This window comes from Euprymna scolopes, chromosome 17 (assembly GCF_053919585.1).
Source record: "Euprymna scolopes isolate OS-2025 chromosome 17, ASM5391958v1, whole genome shotgun sequence".
In the NCBI taxonomy this organism is placed as follows: Eukaryota; Metazoa; Mollusca; class Cephalopoda; order Sepiida; family Sepiolidae; genus Euprymna; species Euprymna scolopes.
Window position 1 is genome coordinate 91,080,638 of NC_136498.1, and position 22,382 is coordinate 91,103,019.

A 22,382-nucleotide genomic window follows, 5' to 3' on the forward strand; every position below is an offset into this window, starting at 1 on the left:
ATTTCAGGTCTGTAAATTAAAAATTTGTCGAGTATATAGGTTGAGAATTGGCCGCACACATTCTTACTTTTTTTTCTTTTTATTAACTTAGTTTTACTTAATTTCTTTAAAGTCAATATTACTTGTTTTTTCAATTATACACATTGGTTGGCGGTTTATTTAGTTATTTCTATTTATTCATTAAGTTTTAACCATTTATGCCAAGGTGAATCTAATTTGTTTAGTCGTAAATAAATGAATATAACGGCATAAATAAGTGTAGATTGATTCAATCCTGCCTTGTACGGATAGATGCTAGATACGTCCAGATTACAACTTGCATTCAGGATGCTACCATCTGTCTCAGAGAGTGGAGGATTTCGTTTGTTGTTATAAACCCGCTTTTTCAAGCTCTATGGATAATAGTCAAGATTTTTATGAAATTCAAAAATACTCAGGGGTAGTTTAACTATTGAACTTGATAATTTTCTAGTTTAATAATAATCATAGTATCGGTTCTTTTGTTGATCAACTCGTAAGAAGTCGTAACAGCGGTCCCGCAAACGCTTAGGTAGAAATCCAACAATCATCAAAGATCACAATCATACTTCTCAACTGGGCTGCTTTTATACAACCTATTTTCCCCCAATTGCATAAGTGCGGCGAGATTTCACGAGACCACAACCTGTAAAACCACAGGCGCCATCTTCAATCTCTCTCTTTATCGCCCGACCTCGCCCAACACACACACTTGAGACAACAGCATCATTATCCTTTAAACTAACTTAAACCAACAGTAAATATATTTTCTTCATCTACATTATAATTCAGGTCAAAAGGGTTAATGAGATGATGAGTCTCCCAGAAAATCAAACCAAATCAAAACCGAGCGAATTAAAAGACGTTTATATATATATATATATATATATATATATATATATATATATATATATATATATATATATATATATATATATATATACGCATATATGTATATATATACATATACGCATATATGTATATATATACGCATATATATATGTATATATACGCATATATATATATATATATATGTATATATACGCATATATATATGTATATATACATATATATATATACATACGCATATATATGTATATATATATATATATATATATATATATATATATATATATATGTTTCATAATGTTTTTAGGGATACAGAATTTAAATATTGCAATTAGGAAGGGAAGACTTTTATGATTCATGATTAAAAGTAAATTTGTGTGTATATAAATACTTATATATTCCTTTAATCTTCTCTCCAAAAAGAGGGGGAAGAGGGTGAACAGGAGAGGAAAGAAAGAGAAATGGGTAGCCAGCTGACCGGTTTCGATTTTCGCTTCTCAAAGCCGTATCGAGGGAATTTTTAAAACAGAGACTGAAAAAGCGATTAAAATTGCGTTTTATTCAATTTACGGGGAGAAAAAAAAGTGGGAAAACGATTAAAATAAAACAGCGTTATGGTCGAATACCCTAGAGATTAAACCCAGGAGGCATTCCCTTTGCTTGAAAAGGGAAGGTTTTCTAAGTCGAACGTGAATAGTCTCCAATATCTTAAGTTGATATAGTGAATGAGCACGACTAAGAATAGAAAAAGAGTCCGTGCTAAAGTTCGCTGCACAAGACGGGTTTTTAAGTAAATTATCAGTAAGTGGGGACCCATATGTGTTAGTAACAACGTCCGTTGCCCGGTAGGTTCAATTCCTAATTTTACTGGGTACTTGTTGTTGGATTCTTCCATCTAATCTTAATGTCGTTCGACCCAAGTATTTGGCACCGCAACCACATTCAAAATTGTAAATAACGTTACTATTATGGTGTGGGGGGAATCTTTTCGAGAAGATCGTAATAAAGTTCTCGTAGAGAACACAACACGCACATTGGCAGCAAAATAACATCCATGAACTTCTGAACTTATTTGTTTGGCAACTTTCTCACTTATTGTACCCAACCAAGGAAAACGAAGATAAATTGGACATTTGGCCACTATATTCTCTTTAATTCGAGAGAATTCAGTCAATTTCCTTTGAATAACTGACCTAATCACATCTAGTGAGGACCCGTTTTTGGATAAAGTATCCGTAATTGTTTCCAATTCCTCATCTAATTTTAACTTGGAACAGATCATAAGGGCACGATGTGTTAGGGTCCAAATTAGATTTATCTTACGTTTTTTAGGACAAAATGAATCTCAACGAGTGTACAAACCTGTAAATGTTGGTTTGCGGTATATAGATATGTGGTAACTAGATGGCGTTTTTGTTACCAATGCATCAAGGAAAGCCATGGATGAATTGCACTCTCCCTCATAGGTGTACTTTAACGCGGGATGCATTCCATTGAGTAAGAAGAAAAAGGTGTTTGCTTCTGTTGGTTATTAAATAAACAGAATATGTCGTCAACATATCGGAAATACACTAATGGTTTTATGGGTCCAGATAGTAAGCGCTCTTCAGAGAACTCCACAAAAATATTCGCCATGGTCGGTCCAAGTACTGAGCCGATGACCACACCATCTTTTTGCCGATACATAATATTGTTGAAACTAAATTCCACAGATATTGTGGCAAATTTAATAAGTTCAATAAAGATGTTTTCAGGAATAGGAGGAGGTGATATCCGGCCCCGATATAAAAAAAATCTGCACAAATATCTATAGTTTCCAAAACAGGGACACCATTAAAAAGATTGTTAATGCACATAAATCTATTAACAATCTGAGACTTTTTAATAAAATCAGCAAATTAAAATGAATCTTTAAGACAATATTTACTATAATGTTGTAAAACAGGTTGTAAAATGTCAAAGATCTATATATATATATAGTGGAGATGGTAATTAATAAAAACTGAAGGAAGTGCTCAATACTGTTGTAGAGCAAATATACGTTTTATTTTTATTACCGTATATTTCTGTTAAGTTACATTATTGTTTCGGCTACACGTATAGCCGAAACAATAATGTAACTAAACAGAAAGATACGGTAATAAGAAAATAAAACGTATATATATATACATATATATATACATATACATACATATATATACATATATATACATATATATACATATATATATAAATATATATGCATATATATGTGTGTATATATATATATATATATATACACGACTACCAGTTTGCGTGTTGTTCTTTAAGTAGCAAGAAAAAATGTTCAAAATAGAAAGTGATTTTAAGATTATATTATGAAATTACATTTTATTGAGAAAACATGTTTTTAGTGATGAGTGAAAAAATGAAACTTCATAGACCTCCAGAGCACTATTGAAAACACTAATAAAAAGAAGACCACCTCCAAAAGCCCTAATAAAACTAAGTTTTTAACCCTAAGCCAAAGAGAATGAGAGAAATATTTTAAGTGAACATAGAAAAAAAGTAAAAAGAGATTTTTAAAGTTACTACCGAAATAAAGTTACTAGTCAGTACTAGATAGGTGACCATTTACGAAGTTCGTTTAACTATCTGGGGAGATGCAACCTCCGAATCAAGACGAGAAAGTAACTGTCTTTGCTTGTCTTCCCGAGATTACCATGGCTCGACAATTTCGAGAGCCGTTGTCACCGACGCTGTTAACACAGCAGGGTCGCTGCATAAATGCATGACGGATATCAAGACGAGAAAGTAACTGTCTTTGCTTGTCTTCCCGAGATTACCATGGCTCGACAATTTCGAGAGCCGTTGTCACCGACGCTGTTAACACAGCAGGGTCGCTGCATAAATGCATGACATAAAGTAAAATTCAAGATACCACAGGTGCGCTTGTAATAGCACTTAATATAACTCATAAATATGGTTATAGTTATATATTCCTTTATGTTTAAATCAGTAATTTTTACTCGATTCTAAGGGAATAAGCATAATAACGGTCGGTCTGCATCGACTAAAACGTGGCTAGAAATAAATAACATATTATTTTTTTTTTATTGTTGTGATCTGCACCAACCAAACAATAGCGGGATATAACTAACTTATTAGTATTGTGATCTGCAAAGACCAAGCACCGATTTACAACAACTTAATTAGTGTTACCATTATTGCGATCTGCACCGACCAAACACTGGCTAGCGATAACTATATCACATAAGAACATATCGATTACGGAACTTAACAGGCTTCTATATGCAGCGTCATATGTTACTGCGAATCGACTTGGCTTAATACAGAAGAAAAAGAGAGAAATTAAGGATAGAAGGCAGAGGCGGCTTGAAGAAAGTATTAAACGATGGCGGAAAGACACTGGTAGAATTGGAGAAATAAGAAAGGACAGTAAGCCAAGGACGAGCTTGAAAGGAAGTATAGATTGCTGGAAAAGGGAACGATGAGCGTTCTAACAATGTTGAAAGAGAAGATCCACACTGGTGGTATGAAAATTCGGAACTTTGTTGGAAAAAGTGTTGCGTTTAGGCAGGACAACCTTTTCAGGAACAATCAGTCTCAGCTGTATAAAGAATTAAATGGCAGTAAACAGGTGGGAAATAACAACACTTCAAATGCAAAAGATGCCAGGAAGTTCTGAAGTGGGATTTGGTCTGTCGAAGGGCGATATAATAAGAAGGCTAGCTGGTTGGGAGAGGTCAGAGAAAGGCTATCAGAAATGCAGCAGATGAAGAACGTTGAGATAACCATTGATGACGTGAAGGCTGGCATACAAAGGATGACAAACTGGAAGACACCTGGTCCAGATAGAGTGATGGGATTCTGGCTTAAACAGTTTCAATCTATAGCTGCTGCCGTGCAGAGAGTCGTAGAGTCGGAAGATGTCCCTGATTGACTTACTAAGGGAAGAACAACACTGATTAGGAAAGACCATCAAAGGGAACAGATGCCAATAATTATAGACCAATTACATGCCTACCACTAATGTGGAAACTGTTAACTGGAATCTTTACCGAAAAAAATTATGAACACCTTGAGAGTAATGATGTTTTCCCTGACGAACAGAAAAGGTGTCGAAAAGGCTCGTGAGGTACCAAGGAGTAACTACTGATTGATAAAGCATTAATGAAGGATGCAAAGAAGAAGAGGAATATGAGTGTAGCATGGATCGATTACAGAAAGACTTATGACATGGTTCCTCGTTTATGTATACCTGAAACACTATTGATGATGAAGGTTGCGGAGAATGTGGTCGGGCTTTTGGAGACAGGTATAGCTCAATGGAAAACGGTGCTGACAGCAAACAGAGAGGAGATGGGTCAGCTTGGCATTAAACATGGAATATTTCAAGAGGATTCGTTATCTCCACTTCTTTTTGTAATGATAATGATGTCACTGAGCATCTCCTTGAAGAGAGAGAAACCGGGGTATAACTTTGGATCTGGTGACAGACGCCTCAACCATCGGGGTATAACTTTGGATCTGGTGACAGACGCCTCAATCATCATGTTTATGGATGATTTGAAAATATTCGGTAGAAATGAAAAGGAAATGGATAGACTGGTAGAACTTGTGGGGACATACTCAGAAGACATTAGGATGGAGTTTGGGATTAGTAAATGTGCGGTGCTGGTGTTGAAAAGAGGAGTAAAGATTCATTCGAATGGAATAGTGCCACCAAATGGAGAAGTCACGAAAGAAATAGAAGATACAGGCTATAAGTATTTGGGAGTGTTAAAGAGTGTAGGCACCATGAATAGAGAAATGAAGGAGAAAATCAGGAAGGAGTATCTTAGAAAAGTGAAACTACTTGCAAAGTCGAAACTGTATGGAGGAAACATAATGAAAGTAGTGAATGCATGGGCAGTCAGTGTTTTGAGATACATTGCGGGACTTTTAGAATGGTCTGACAAAGTGTTGCATACCATGGATATCAAAACAAGAAAAGTTTTAGCAATGTTTGGTATATTTCACATTCGAAGTATCGTAGCGAGGTTGTATCAAACGAGGAAAGACGGTGGGAGAGAATTGAAAAATATAAAATATTATGTTACAACCGAGGAGATGTCATTGAAGAATCATGTGGTTAGAAGTGGGGAGAGGGTGTTTAAGGTTGTGGTCAATGAGGTGGAGGTATGTAAGACAAAGGCTGATTATGTGAAACGTATGGATAGAGAAAGGGCAGAGGAACTAGCTAGAAAGAAAATTTATGGAAGGTTCTTCCAGGATATAGCAGAAGTGGCTGATGAAAGATCATGGTAATGGCTTAGAGCTTGGTATCGGGCTAAGATACTGATGCTTTTGTTTGTGCAACACCAGAGCAGGCATTAGGAACACAATTGTTCAAAAAAGTGGTTCTAGGAGAGGAAGTTGCTGCAGAATGCCGGTTTTGTGGTAAGACCTCAGAGTCAATTGCGCACCTTGCAGCAGGGTGTAGTAGACTGGCCAGAGAGAGTACCGCAAAAGATACTATCGCATGGGATATATTGGGAGGTGTGTAAGAGGATTGGGGTGAAGTGTGCTGGAAAATGGTTTGAGGAGGTGCCTGATGAAGTAAGAACAAGTGAGGATGGCAAGGTAGAGGTCTGGTGGGATAAAAGTGTCATAACGACCAAGCAATTAGAACATAATCGTCCGGATTTGGTCGTCATAATTTAGTTATTGTAAGCCAGTGTTTGGTCGATCCAGATCACAACAACAATATAATAATTCTGATTTCGTCTATCAACGTCTCTCTGGAAAGGGATAGGATTTATTTCCAGAGGATTTCCCTCAATCCCGGCTCTAAACCAGGTGCTTCAAATATCAGGGGGGTTTCTAGGGATGTTGGTGGTACCTACAATAGCAGAGGTTGAAGGCCACCTAAAACATAGGGGATTTGTAGTTTTTTTTCAATTGTGCTTCCAGACAACTTGATAATACTCCTAGTGTACCAACTAGGACCAGTATAATTTGTGCTTTAACCCCGTGTATACGCCTTATCTTCAAGACCAATGAAGCATAATTGGTCCATTTCTCGTACTCCTTATTACTGCTGTGACTGTTGTCAAGGTTATTAAGTGAATTTTTTTGATGACCCATCATTACATCTCGAATTTAAAGGAAAATACAAAAAATCGTATTAAACAATTTGCTATAGCAAAAACGTATAGTGTATTTTATCAAATTCTAAATTTTTATTCAGATCTGTGCTTATGTCCTAATTTTAATATTGTAAAACCTAAGAGAGAGGAAGCGGATTTGAAAGAGAAGTGTCTAGTTTAAAAAGGAATATAAACAATTGTTGTCATTGAGGAAAATGAAAACAAAAGATAGCAATTGATCGTCACGTGAAATCTTAAAAAAATTTTAGAAAAAAAAAACGAAATAAATAGACATAAAACAATGTTAAATTTATGAAGTTTTAACGTTTCAAAATTATATTGGCATTAATAAAATAAATGACAATTCTCTTTTCAATGAGAGGAATTTTTGAATTCGGACAATTGTTTCTTTTCTTGTTTATTTTTTTTAATTATCGTCAGTTTTATTTATTTATATATTCGTTTTGTAAGAATTCTTCAAAATATAAAATGTAAAAATATACCACACATATATAAACATGAAATACGACCCCCCCCAAAAAAAAACAGTTTTGTAAAATGTCGATGTAAAAAAGTAACATCGCATTTACGGTTGTGTTTTTATTTGTTTTGGAAGGAGCCTGTTAAGAAACTGGAAATAAACAACTAACAAACGAAAATATCTAGGCACAGGCAGAATTTTGGAAAGTAGAAGTAACAAATCAGATGGGCGGCCAAGCAAGCTGATCTGCGTTTCATACAATATATATACACACACACACACACACACACACACACATATATATATATATATATATATATATATATATATATATATATATATATACTTCATTTAATAACATAAATTTATATACGAAAATAAAGATTTATGCGTAAACTTAAGTATTTTTTTACGTGGAGGTCACTATTTATCAAGGGCCGAAAGCCACTCGGGGATAGGGATTATTGTCGTGTACAGTAATCAATGGGAAATTATCGTAGTAATCGTTAGTATTGGAGTTTTGATAAAGTGTCTTACTTAAGGGGGGAAGGTTCATCAAGAGTTTGTTTATGTTGGACTTGAAAACATCCAAGTTGTAGTCAGGTGAGAAACAGCAAAACGGAAGAGAATTCACTTCTAAGAAAGAAGCTTTATTCAACAGTGTTCAATACTTAGGTAGAGCTTGATAGTTAGTTATAAAATATATATGGCAATTAAGCCACACAGGATATTCCACGTTTCATCCACGCTAGTATTCATCAGACTTATGCATCATAAGCCGGATGAATCCTAGCGTGGATGAAACGCGGAATATTGTATGTAGCTTAATATGTATTTTACTAGCGGGGGTACCCGGGGTTGCCTGGGTGTTTGTAGGTGTATGTAGGGAGGGGGTAAGTAATAACCCCGTTTGAATATCATAAAAAAACGATGTTAAAAAATTGGAAAAACAAAAACAAAAAAAAAGCAACGACCCCCCCCCACCAAAAAAATAGCGAAAAACAGAAAAAAATGGCATAAATAACCCTGTCGGATGGAACCTGCAATCTTAAGATAATAACGCTATGTGTGTAGGGTTGGTAAACTAAAGAATAAACGAAGTAATAACCGTGTTTTAATTTAAAAAAAAAAGAAAAACGTTGCCCGGGTGTTTAAAGGTGTATGTAGGGGGGATAAATAATCTGTTTAAATCTATATATCTATTAAAGTGGACGTGTCTGTGTGTTTATCTGTGTGTCTACATTTCCCTACGCAATAACTCTGTCAATTTGAAGGCTACAGACTCGAAATTTGATATGCAGCGTACTGAGATTTGATTCCGTGGACATGGATCTAACTTAATAACTTTATTTGAGCCCAAAACAATAAATGTTAAGGGGTCATAATAGGAGTCAAAGTTAAAAAAATTGACCGCTTTTTTTTTTTGCTCAACATACACTTTCAAACACCCGGCCAACGACGGGCTGAAATGCTAGTATATCTATGAAAGTGAACGTGTGTGTGTGTGTCTGTGTGTGTGTGTCTGTGTGTGTGTGTGTGTGGGTGTGGGTGTGGGTGTGTGTGCGTGTCTGTGTGTGTCTGTGTCTGTCTGTCTGTGTACATTTCCCTACACAATAATTCTGTCAGTTTTCAGTCTACAGACTCGAAATTTGATATCCAGTGTACTGAGATTTGGAAAAATCTTTGCGATCGGGTTTTGGGCCAGAAATTTGGCTGTTAAGGGGTCAAAATCAACGATTTGACCTTGGAGAACTTTACTAAACTTCTCCGACAATGTTGGGTCTAAACACTTGAACTTTTAGATATAGGTTCCCTGGGCATGGATTTAACTTAATAACTTGATTTGAGCCCAAAACAATAAATGTTAAGGGGGTCATAATAGGGTCAAATTGACCGCTTTTTTTGCCCAACATACACCTTCAAACACCCGGGAAACGCCGGGCTTAAATGCTAGTATTATATAAAAAAAACATGTAAAAAAATCGAAAAAAAACAGCGACCCCCTCCAAAAAAACAGCGAAAAGCAGTGAAAATGGCATAAATAACCCTGTCGGATCGAACCTGCCATCTTAAGATAACAACGATGTGTGTGTGTTGGGATGGTGGGGGGTAAACTAACGAACTAACGAATAAGCGAAGTAATAGGTGCCATACAAAAGAAAAAGTTTTGGTAGGGAGGTAGGCTTGAAAAAAAAAAGTCTGACACGTTACACTAGAGACAAACAACTAAGAACTGACAAACTGAAACGTTTAAAAAAACCAGCAAGTTAAACTAAAATAAGTGTTTTCTAGGTCAAACACGGCGTTATCGTCGCAGGAGCCGTAGAAAGGGAAAATGAAGGGATGATTTTGTTCTACCCCCTCCCTGTACATAACTGGTGAGTTCAGGGTGTAGGAATGAATGTTTTTGGCCACTTTTTCGATATTTGTCGTCCAATGTCGAGCTTCAAAATGATACCTATCTTGTGAAAATCCGTGGCCTCTGTCAAAAGTTATTGCGAGACACACAAGCACACACACGCAAACACACATACATTTTGACTTGTATATATATATATATATATGTGTGTGTGTGTGTGTGTGTGTGTGTGTGTGTGTCTGTGTGTGAGAGAAAGTGTGTGTGTATGTTTATTGTTTATATCTTCTAAACTATTACTATTAGAAATATTCGAGGTTAGTTTGTCACTCGTAGTCCTTTTGTAGATATTTTACTGTATCTGATTAGTCAGATTTTTCTAAACTTGTCTATCTTAGTGTTGCTATTTTCTTGTGTAATGTGCTTTACCTGACAATTCTATCCTGTAATGTGCTTTACCTGACAATTCTATCCTGTAATGTGCTTTACCTGACAATTCTATCCTGTAATGTGCTTTACCTGACAATTCTATCCTGTAATGTGCTTTACCTGACAATTCTATCCTGTAATGTGCTTTACCTGACAATTCTATCCTGTAATGTGCTTTACCTGACAATTCTATCCTGTAATGTGCTTTACCTGACAATTCTATCCTGTAATGTGCTTTACCTGACAATTCTATCCTGTAATGTGCTTTACCTGACAATTCTATCCTGTAATGTGCTTTACCTGACAATTCTATCCTGTAATGTGCTTTACCTGACAATTCTATCCTGTAATGTGCTTTACCTGACAATTCTATCCTGTAATGTGCTTTACCTGACAATTCTATCCTGTAATATAAGGGGTCAAAATCAACGATTTGACCTTGGAGAACTTTACTAAACTTCTCCGACAATGTTGGGTCTAAACACTTGAACTTTTAGATATAGGTTCCCTGGGCATGGATTTAACTTAATAACTTGATTTGAGCCCAAAACAATAAATGAAGAAAGATGGGTACGAAAAACATATTTTCTTGCGTCGCTAGCAATCGAGTGAATGTCGACGCCATCTTTATTTTTGTATTGTTGTTGTTGCTATTTTTGGATGCTCCTGCTGTTTGGGCGTCTTAGCTCCTGCTGATGTGAGTTGCACGTTGTTATTATAGGCTCGATGAAGATCTTGTATGTCATAATATAGCATCTAGCCAATACAGTATAGACGCATGCTTGTTACATAAGATGCCAGATTGTTCGAAAACAATAATCGCTTATGCATTCAGACACCGCGTCTGGTAGGAAAACACTACTCACAGACGATGGAAAAAGGTTTTAGTATTATCTATACAGACTCGAAATGTCACTATTATTTGCACGCTATACACTTTTAAATCCAAACCGACCACATACCCCTTTCAACCAGTCAATAAAGGACATTCCACTTTTACTGCCAACCGTTTATCAAAATGGGGGACCATTTTAGTGAATTACGACTTCAAATTAAAATTATTATCTCCAAACAAATCATGCATGCGGACGGGCTGTCTAAAGTAATTCTGATTTTAAAGGAGCTCTTGGAGGACTATGTGATCGCTGTATTGCGCATAAATAGTAAAATTTAAACGATGATATGCAACATAATCCTAAAACTGCATGTAACTCTCAAGAAGTAAAAACAGCAGGAGTGAATGAGGAATTTATCAAAGCTACAAAGCAGAAATTAACATAAGACGATTTGAAAACGTCCTGATTTATAGAGAAAGAGTCATTATCCCTAAAACTCTGAAAAAAATTCACATGGACCATTAGGGCAGGTCGAGTTGCAACTTTTTTCAGAAAATCAACATGACACTGTTGATGATAGTTGGAATTTGATGTGATAAGAACATATACCAAAAATTAGATTCCTATCTTGAACAGAAAATTGAGCATTTAATTTTAAAAATCGTGTAGAAAGATGCTCACAAATCCTTCATTTTTATAGCATTTTTCACAACACTGACTTTGAAATTTCACTATTTTTATCAACTATTAAAATTGATATATTCATATGAAATACATTGAAAGAAAAGTATATACATGAATAATGTTTTTAATTAGGAATCACACCTAGCAAAATATCTAAACTTTTACAGATTGATTAAACAAAAATTGTTAAAAAAAAGTTAATTCGCAACACAGTCTTTTAAATTTCACAATTCAAAAAGATATGTGGAGATGTATTATACGATAAAACAACTTGATACAAGTTAGAGAACCATGTATTTTAAGTTTTTATTAAATGCAATAATATAAACTGTTATAATAGAACTAAATTGTTCTGTATAATTTCCTTTCGAGGAAAATAAAGGTCTTATTTGCTGGCACGATGACTTTGTAATAGTGTGTTTATGTCTTGCTTCCTGCCCATATACAACTTTTTGAGAAAAATCAATAAAATGTTACCAGTGTTTGGCTTCAAAATTGATAGCAGTAATCTTTTCATTTTTTTTTAGTTGTTCACTATTTCTGAAAAAAACAACACAAAAAAATTATTTGAAAACACTTATTTTTAAAATATGTTTGTGATGTAATATGAATATAACTAACTATTGTTTGGGTAAATTAAGAAAACTAATAAAATTTAATGGATAAATATTTATTTACTTAATGAACGTAATCGTTTGAATGCCCTCTTCTCTGACATCCAATTGGTCTGAGTTTGGCATCGACATTATATTTTCCGGAAGTAGTGCAAAAGCACTATATTTTGAACTGCTTAAAACAGTAATTTGGATTTCAGTTAACTGTTTTGTTCTCTGAATCATATTAAAATATACTGTTGTTGGTTAAAAAAATATTGTCGGTTTTGATCTCAAACCAACTAACTGCATACATTTGAATGATAAATTTGACCAAAATGTTTAATTTATCATAGTGTTTGATGATAGATAACTCTAGTCCATAAACACATTAACCTCGTGGCTTATGTTAGCCATCTTCCTTGATTCAAGGGCCCAATTTTCTAAATTAACTTCTCCACAAGAAATGCCAACAGCATACTCAAAAAGTAGCCTCTGGTCTTTACACTTAAATTATTTGTTTCTTCTGCTGTCAGATAATGGTGATCGGGAAGGACACTAATTTTTTAGAATTCTACTTAAGACAAATCTTGATAATTATTGATACAAAGTTTCTCCAAATGACCAGTAAATGTTGTCAGGCTTTTTGTTGTTTCATCAATTAATTTAAAAATTGCTGTAAATGGCAGTTCTTCTAGTGGAACCTGAAAATTGGAAAAATTTCATGTTTAATAATAGAGCCAGATTGCATAATAAATACCAATATATTATTTTATTTTCCACAAAAAAGGTGAATCTATAGAATTAATTTTACCTCCTTGTAAGAAGGACAAGTGTAGATTATGTGCCTTGTTTGAAAATTTTCTGTCTTACACTTTACTGCAAAGTCATCACATCTCAAGACAGAAAGTTTACAGCTACAAGAAGATATATCAAACAGTCTGTCTAGCTGTTTCTTCATTTTTTTCACTTTGATTGCTGCAAGAAATTTCCTGTCAATTTGTTTGGCTCTCTTATGCCAAAATATATTGACCTTCTGTCCTATGTAATGTTACCTTAACATTGGATTGACTGCTTGCCAAATACTAATTATTTCCTTGGCAATTAACTTAGAAATCTCACTATTTTTTAAGTGGGGATAACTTTTTTCTAGGAAATAACTAAACTGGATGACTTGTCGTGAAGTTGGGGGTGCTGTTTCATCCAAATGACAAAGTGGACCAGCAATTTTTGTGAACCACGGGTTAAAACTGAACGTCGTGCTTTTACTGACATTCTAATCTGAAAAGTAAAATAAATAAATGGATTATAACTGAAGGAAACTGTATTAGGCTATCTTCAAGTTTCATACGTAAAAAAATAAGTGCTAGTTATAAGAAATAATGAAAAACTTTGTAGAGTTGAATTAGATGTATTGAAGAGCAAGGACCAAACCAAATCAGACGTATAATAGTGTTTAGTTTAGATATTTTTAGCAGATTTTAGTTCTGCCTTCGATAACATGAATTTATCCATAAAGAGATTCATTCTTGTTCAGCTGTGCCATTTTAAACGAGTGTTTTTAGTGTTTAGAGTTTGAAAAACCAGTGCTTGTGCATCTATGTTACTATGCTATTTTTAATAGTATTTTCAAGTTAAATTTAAGTTTTATGAAATTTTTGTTTATCAAATTTTTAGGTGAAAGTACAAAATAGTTACAATACAACCTCCTTCCCATATTAAGAATGGTTTTCTAAATAACAGAGTTATTTTAGCACAATAACATAGATGCACACATTACGAAAAACCTTTAAAGGAGTTTCCTTATTTACTTGTATTAATCTTTGTGGGTTATTCGATTTTAAAACTATAATTTTAGAGGAAAAACACTGCTTAAAAACAATTACTCCCTAAAAATAAAAGAAATTAAAATTTGACACTAATTTTCTGCAAAGTATTTTTTATTAAGTAGAAAAACTTGAAAATTTACGTGGTTATGTTTCGTAAAGAATGTGTAGAATAAAATTGTGTGGGCTATATTTTTGTTGTTGTTTTAATATAAAACTGGAGTATTACCATATTTTAATAAAAATTTCAAATAGAATTTTATGTAAAATATTAGGTTGGTGCAAAAATAATGCTTTTGACGTTCATTTGAACGTAAAAAAAATGACATTGTTTTTGTGTCAAATTTAAAAACAAATTAAAAAAGATAAAACAAATATGTTTAAATTCACTGCAGACACTTGAAATATAATAATATATATTTAAAAACGTCTTTTTCGTTCTTCCTTTCGAAATAATTAAGCCTAAATCATAATATTTTCAAATTAAATAATAAACAAACGTCAATTTTCAATATCAATAACGAGCATGTTTTGCGACGATGAAATCTAAAATGTTTCCACCCAAAAAAAGTTCCGAAATGAAAAAGCGAACTTTAGTCGTTATAATTTAAAAAACATAAATTTGCCTTTAAAGTTAGTATTTATTTTATTAATTCATTATCACCACTCATTTTATTTAAAAATGTAGTTTAAAAATTATTCTAAATAATGAGTCTAATTTCTTAACAGTACGGATTGTTTTGATGACGGGACGTTCTTGACAATTCACAGAAACACTTTTAATCACTTCAATTTTTCAACTTTTTAAGTCAATTCCTTAAGCAAAGATAACGATTTTGAGAAAAAAATTTCGTGTAGGTCTTTTCTATGTCAAACCCCAACTATCATCACCATTGCCTCATCGGGGTTCCAAAATCGACCTGCCCTAATGGACCATCGCGGCAAGATAAAAGACCTGACGCGAAGTTTTGTTTACTCACCGTCCATAGACGAAAATATCACCAATATGGTTAAAAGATGTAAAGAGGGTGTCTTCGCAGCGAAGGCACCGCACATTACTCACAAACGTTGGCCCAAACCCAAACAACTGTGGTCCAGGATACATATAGACTTCGCTGGACCACTGGAAGACCGTTCCTACTTTTAGTAGTTGATGCATTCTTAAAATCGACAGAGGTGCTAATACGCAAGGAACCCACCACAACGGTAACATTACTGTAAAATTTGTTCGCTCGTTCTGGTGTTGTTGATTACCTTGTTAGTGACAATGCCACCCGATTCACTTCTTCAGAGTTTAAATAATTCTTCAGAACTCACTAAATAAAAATATGTCACAACACCGCAATATTTTCCTAGGAGCAACCACCAAGGCGAACGCCTTGTAGACACACAAGAAAAGGATACTAAAGAAGACTTACGGCTCGGCAAGGAAAATTCCTACGACATTTTCTTCAAGTTTATAGGATGACGGCAAGCACCCTTTCAATCAGATCACGAGCGGAAATTATGCTTTGCCGTAAAAATAGATCAGTATTCGAAAAACTGTGACCGAGGCAAACCACATGAAATAGAACCTCTACTGTCCCACTCAAAAAGTACAGCCTTAGAAATAAAGTTCACTTCAAGCCCCTTATAAATAACGTTTCCTTTTGGGAATTGGAGAAGATAATACAGAGGATCAGTAACATCATCTATATGATCCAAAGTCTGAAATCCTAACAGAAAAGCATGAAAACCAGGCAGGAAAACATATAACTGAGAATCAAAATGATTTGCTGCAAGAAGTAGAGACTATTGAAATCGTCTACAACACATTTGGTATTGAGCCTCCCCAAACCACGCCAGAACCACTACGTTTTGGTAGAAAAAAGAAATTTACATGATAACATGATACCCAAAGAGAAAGAATTACTGTTATCCCTGACAGAGTAATCAGCTTGAGAGTGAGGTGTTGGGTTTGAATTTCCTACGAATCAACTGATCCATATGCATATATACTGGAAGACAAAACATTAATGCCGACCGAGTCTAGATTTGGTGAGCCTGTTCATTAGCTAGACGAAAAACTCACACATTTGTATGTTCTTGTTCATACATTATTCAGTTTTATTCTTGTGTTCTGCTTTTCTTGTAACCCTTTATCTATGGTTCTAAAAGCATATTATTTGGGTTCCGAATGATATGCTAATTTAAATGTTGGTTCAGAGTTTATTGCAGAGCTAAGTATCTTCATGTCAGGCTGTTCCAACAAACCCTCATATCAATATCAAAGGATAAACGACATTCGAGGATAGTGTTTAGTAATCATACGAAACCTCTTCTATCAGGTGGCATTATTGCACCAGCCATAAAACAGTCGCAAACAATACATTCTAAGTATGTCGTTTATTTCTTGTAATTTTCTATTATTTTTGTCTATTACAGAAATTCTAATAAACAAAATAATAAACTTCAATATATACGTAGTAGTAATTGATCCAAACAAATCTTTAGCTTAGAAAAAATTACTTGTAATTTTTGTGATTTTGTAATTTTTAATTAGTCATGCGCTTTGCCCGACATCTAATCATGCATGCGTATAAAACCCCATACATTGTTCCACAGCTCGAAAGATCCCGCAGATATGAAAATGAACAGGCTAATGTCTTGAATTCGATTTAATGACTCAATGAAAATTTTAACGAATAATGGAATGTAAAACGTACGGACACCATATACAACTTTGACAAAATTACTCGATGTACTATGGGAACCCCTCCCCCAAAAAATGAAAAATAAATAAAAAATATATTAAGAAGTTTTCTGCGTTATTCAACAATGTTTGTCTTAATTAATAGATTTATGTAAAGGGATTTTTAAGTACATTATCAAAATGTCAGATTTCTCACTTCTATTTGCATCTATTTGCAGAGTGTCAGTTTGACAAAATAGCTTTTTGCTTCCATCATGTCTGAGCTAAATGTTTGTGTTCTTCCGGTTTTCTGAAAAGAAAAAAAAAACATACAGATTTGCGTCTAAGCTCCTATTATTATGGTTAAAAGTTTTAACATTGTTTATCATCAGGGCCTGCTGTCTTTAGCATTTTATTGCCTTTATTGTGATTTTCACTATTTCTCGTCTTTTTTAATGTGATAAAAATGATTTGCTAGGTTTTTTTGTTATCTTTTGTTAGCAGTTATATTTTGCTACTTGAAATATCTGCACGGCACTTCACAATGGAATGCATTTAAACTTTGAAGTCCTAAAGATAAAATTCAGAAATAAAAATAATGATGTAATGAAAAGTGTTAAAACTTATAAACAATTAAAAAATTTTAAAAATCAATTGAAGTTTGTATTTTTGAAGAATCATAATTTGGCAAGGATGAATCCCATATTAACATTAACATAGATTAGCGAATTATCACTCACACTCGACAGTTAAAACCGTTTAACTTCAAAGAAGGAAGTTTCTAGGGAATATCAAATTCAAAAGCTGTACTCAACTCAAGAAAGATGACGGTGTCAAGTTTTTACAGGTCTTGGAATATATCGACGTCCAAGCACATACATACAAGTGGTCACCCATCTATTACTGACCAGGCTCGTCATTACTTAACTTTTGTGATTTAATGAAAGGTAGCGTGTAAATATTATTCCGTATATTAACATAGATTGGGAAAAGATAATTTTATTTTTTAAATCGAAATAATTATATGTCTTAAACCAGTAACTCTCCTTACAATCAGGAGTAAAAAAGTAACATCAGTGCAAAATTCTTCGAATCAATGTGAAATATAGTGTTATGGCGATAGTTATGTGAAAACAGAGTTAATAATTATCAAGTCCAGCGCGTAGAAATTGGTTGATTTTACTGGAAATTTTAAACTAGCCAGAACTGTTCATGTTTTTTTTCAATTTTGAGACAATTGTTGATAATTCCTAGAATCTGAAATTATTCGGAATACTATTCTCATATTCATTTTCACAATTTTTTGGCCGATGTAACCGTTGTCTTTCATCAGGTGTATCTTAAAATATTGAAAAGTCGAGTATAGTGGCAAGATGGCGGCGTTAGGTTTTTACAAACAAAAACGGCAAAAACTTTAATATTACGAATTGGTTATACAAGGAAAGAGAAAATAATTCCCTTCGCATTCAAAGTATCAGATAACTTAATCGGTTTTAAATAGGACTTTAAAATTTACCATTAGACTTGAACATATTTATATTATTCTAAATTTGTACTTGGGCTATTCAAATGATATTCAGCTCTCAGCTGAGAATACTAAACATCTCCGGTTTTATTTTACTAATTATTTCGTTCTTAAATAAAAAAAGACTCGTCCAATTTTTAGCACAGGATATGCGTAGTCACTTCATATTTTTAATTTATTTATATTAATTTGTAAGTTTTTAAACCATGTCTAGTGCTTTTATTTTTCAGTATTTGGTTAAATTTTAGAAATCTAATACCGAACAAAGAATATTAATCTTTAATTCCATCTATAATTTTAAAAATAATGGTAAATAAAATTGCTTGCCGGTTAAGAAAACACTTAACTTAAACTGAACATTATTCTTCAATGCTAAAATTGAAACTATTTATGAGGACAAGGCGTAACCTTTGTATTACTGGTGTGCTAGATAGGTGAGTGTTCACTAAGCATTTCAAGTACTTACAATCCTTAGCTACAGAAACTGAGGATGTGGGAAACGAAGTATTTGTTTGTAAACAGTCAGAATATTGCCGAGTGATGGAACGTCACTTAGGCATGAGAGATGAAGCGACATGAAAGTTAATGATGGAGGTTAGTAAAGTTTTAACTAAAGAAAAACTAACTGAGAAGTTAGCGTGAAAAATCTTCCATAAAACAAGCATGGGGAGAGTAATATTAATGTTATTGAGACCTAACCACTTGTGAGGATAAAAAAATAACTCAATAACGGTTAAAATAGAGCTGAATTAGAGTGTTTTATTATGTGAACAATTACGAGCAATCCCAGATTGTCTTATTGATTCAATTTGCTTAGTTGGTGACGCAAACCAAAAGATAGAAAAAAAAATTCAGCAGAGCGAATTAAGGTTAATAATAACATTTAATAATAATATTGTTTTGTGAAGAACCCATTGCAAGGCATATGTTTGTATGCACGATTGTTTTCGTCTAACATTGGGGTTTTGATAGGGCGGATGTTAACCCAAAGTCAAGGATTCAGAGTTTACTTGTGTGAGAAAATTATGATGAAATTTACTTAATTAATATGCACCTGTGATTTTACCAGTTAAGCCAATCAGGGCGAATTCAATTTTGACGTTATGAAGATGGATTGGTTGAATAAGAATCAGATCTCGCCAAATTCCCCCGTCACCTACGTATAAGAGGGTATGTAGACCGAGCTTTAGGCAGTTTGAGAGTTGAACTGAGTTGAGTTTTAGCGCTCCTCTACACACGCCACAGCTCCTGATCACTGACCGAACGAGAAGAAAAGGAAGGAGAAGAGAGAAAACAGGGACAATCAGTCGTCGCAGAAAGTTTTTTCTCTTTCTGAGCGAATTGTCCACACACGCTGCGTTACTGAAAAAAAATGAAAAATCACTTATATTTATATATATGTAAAATAACAAATTAAGAGTTTATTTAATAATTAATCTTTATAAAAACAACGACTAGAGTTATTTTCTTCGTTGCTCACGGAATTTGTGACACAACAAACGAATGCTTTCTATTAGAGTCGATTTCTATCAGGAAACAGCAAGCAGGAAAAGGGACAGCAAACCTAATGCTGGCCTAGACTTTGGCTCGCGGAACTCATATTTTACTTTGCGTTGTTCCCTTCGTTTTTCCCTCATTTTTTTATTTTCTCCTTTTTCTACGGATCACTGGTAAAGCAAGGAATAACAAAAATCTTGCATCAACCATCATCATAAGCGATCAATGCAACGCTACTGAACTTTCTTGGGTGTTCCGAAATCGGAGCCACTTGAGACTACACTTATGTTTAAGAGAGCATTTGTTACAATTGGTCACGTAGTCAAGATTCACGTTAGGTTGAGAACGATCACAAAGTTTAGTCATATTTTGGTGACCGCCACCATCACGCAGGGTTTTACCTATTTACCTCTTCTAGACGGTCACAAACTTTGATCAACTTTGGTGGCTCTCACACAGAATTTTGATTCTGTTGCATTTGTTGCAATACACCAGCTTGATCTTGTTATAGTTGGCATCAGTCACGCAAGATTTTATCCTCTTATCACGCTGGTAGGGGAGTTATTTTTCTCTTTTGACTTGAGTTATTTTTATCTTGTCGCCAGTGAAGGCGAATAATAATGAATTATGAGAAAGAATGCGTAATTAATTGAAAAGAGAGACTATCGATTAACAAGAGTCATATTTTAAAGTGTTGACTAGTTACCGCCTTTTTGGTTTTGAGAATATATATATATATATATATGGCTATCGATTAACAGGAGTCATATTTTAGAGTAAAAAATAGTTAACGAATCGCGCATCAATCCCCGTCATCATATCAAGGCCACGCAACTGAACTTTCTTGGGTGTTCTGAAATCGGAACCACTTAGGACTACACTTATGTACGGGTGAACACTTCGGTTGTTACCCCGTTACATTATGACTAATTTTATGTGTATGAAAAATCGAAGCTTGTAGAGAAAAATGAGAAACGAATTTATAACAAAAAATTCACATGACCAGAAGAATTAACAAACGAATCTTGGAATACATTTAACAGAAATACATATCTGTTGTGAAAAACGTCGAGATAAACAATTGGCTGACTTTACTACTAAAATAACAATCGCCTTGTTAAAGTCTAGAAGAGTTACTTATGCATGACCAACTAACACCAAAGACTATTCAACGGAATTCGGATATTGTCTTGCCTCGATTTAACTGTGTTACATATTGTTAGCATTCCAAATTTTAATCTTGGTCAACAACAACCTTTCGGCTCTAATTAACTGTACTTTCTGAAGGCACAAAAAACTGCGTTCTCGCTATTTAAACAGTTAACCGAATTTTTCCCATTCAACGTATTAAAACACTGTTTTTACATATTTAAAAAATAAGTTAGAATTCTTTTTGTACTATAAAAAGAAAAGAAAATAATAAATGAGAAGATTTTGATGACAAAAGGTAAAATGAAAAAATCGGAAAAATTATACACGTAGACGTTTTATTTGTATTCATTTATGCATGATTTAATTGAAATTTTGCAGTTTATCCGTTTTCTTTTATTACTTCTGCGCAGAGAAAATTCTTGTAAATATTTTTTGCATTGTAGAAATTAATGAAGCCACTGATACGAATATGGCAGCCACGACATGACACGTGGCGCAAAGTGACGGAGAGGAAGAAGAAAAGATAAAGAAAAAAGCATTTCGAAGCGACAGCGACTTTGAAGCACTTCTGGCGCAAGATGGAATGTTTACCACGTGACAGCATAGAAAACTTTTTTTTAAATGCAAGACTTCTTTGTCCTCCAAACTTGCAACAAAATTGGTGGAAGACCGTGTATTGTGGAGAGAGCTGCACGCATATCGGCTGGCTGTACCTGCTGACTGAGAAACTTTAAATTCATTAAGAAAAAATCATGGATGCGACCATATTGATGCTGGCTTGGAAAATATGTGTCAGTGATTTGCTGAGGGAACAGCCGTTAATAAATGTCTTTCGGTCAAAAAAAAAAAAAAACCTCGAGTCGAATGTCTTTCTTTTGCTTTTTTGCGAGACGTTCGTACACAAGATCAGGTTAAAACGTGATCACGTTATAAAGAAACGAGAAAGTTAACTTTTCCACATCCCCCTTCCTCTCGCGTTTCTTATTTGGTCTTCTAGTCCTCACATATCATGAGCAATGTTTCTGACATGCATGGAATAAATGCTGTTTTCTGTGTTGTAATACAACGATATAACACAGCCTAAGTAAGTTTTAGACCTTGAATTGATATTCTTAATTACTTATATCATGTAGTTTCATATCTTGCTGAAGCGATTTCCATAAAAATATCCAGCCCCTACGAAAAGCTTTCAATCTTTTACTACATATGCACCCATAGTGACATAACATTAGCACTTAGTCAACAATATAGAACAATAAGCTTCTAGTGCACCTGTCGATAATAAAACCTATCTCGCATATTATGTAAGTCCAAAACTAACGTATCGACATGTT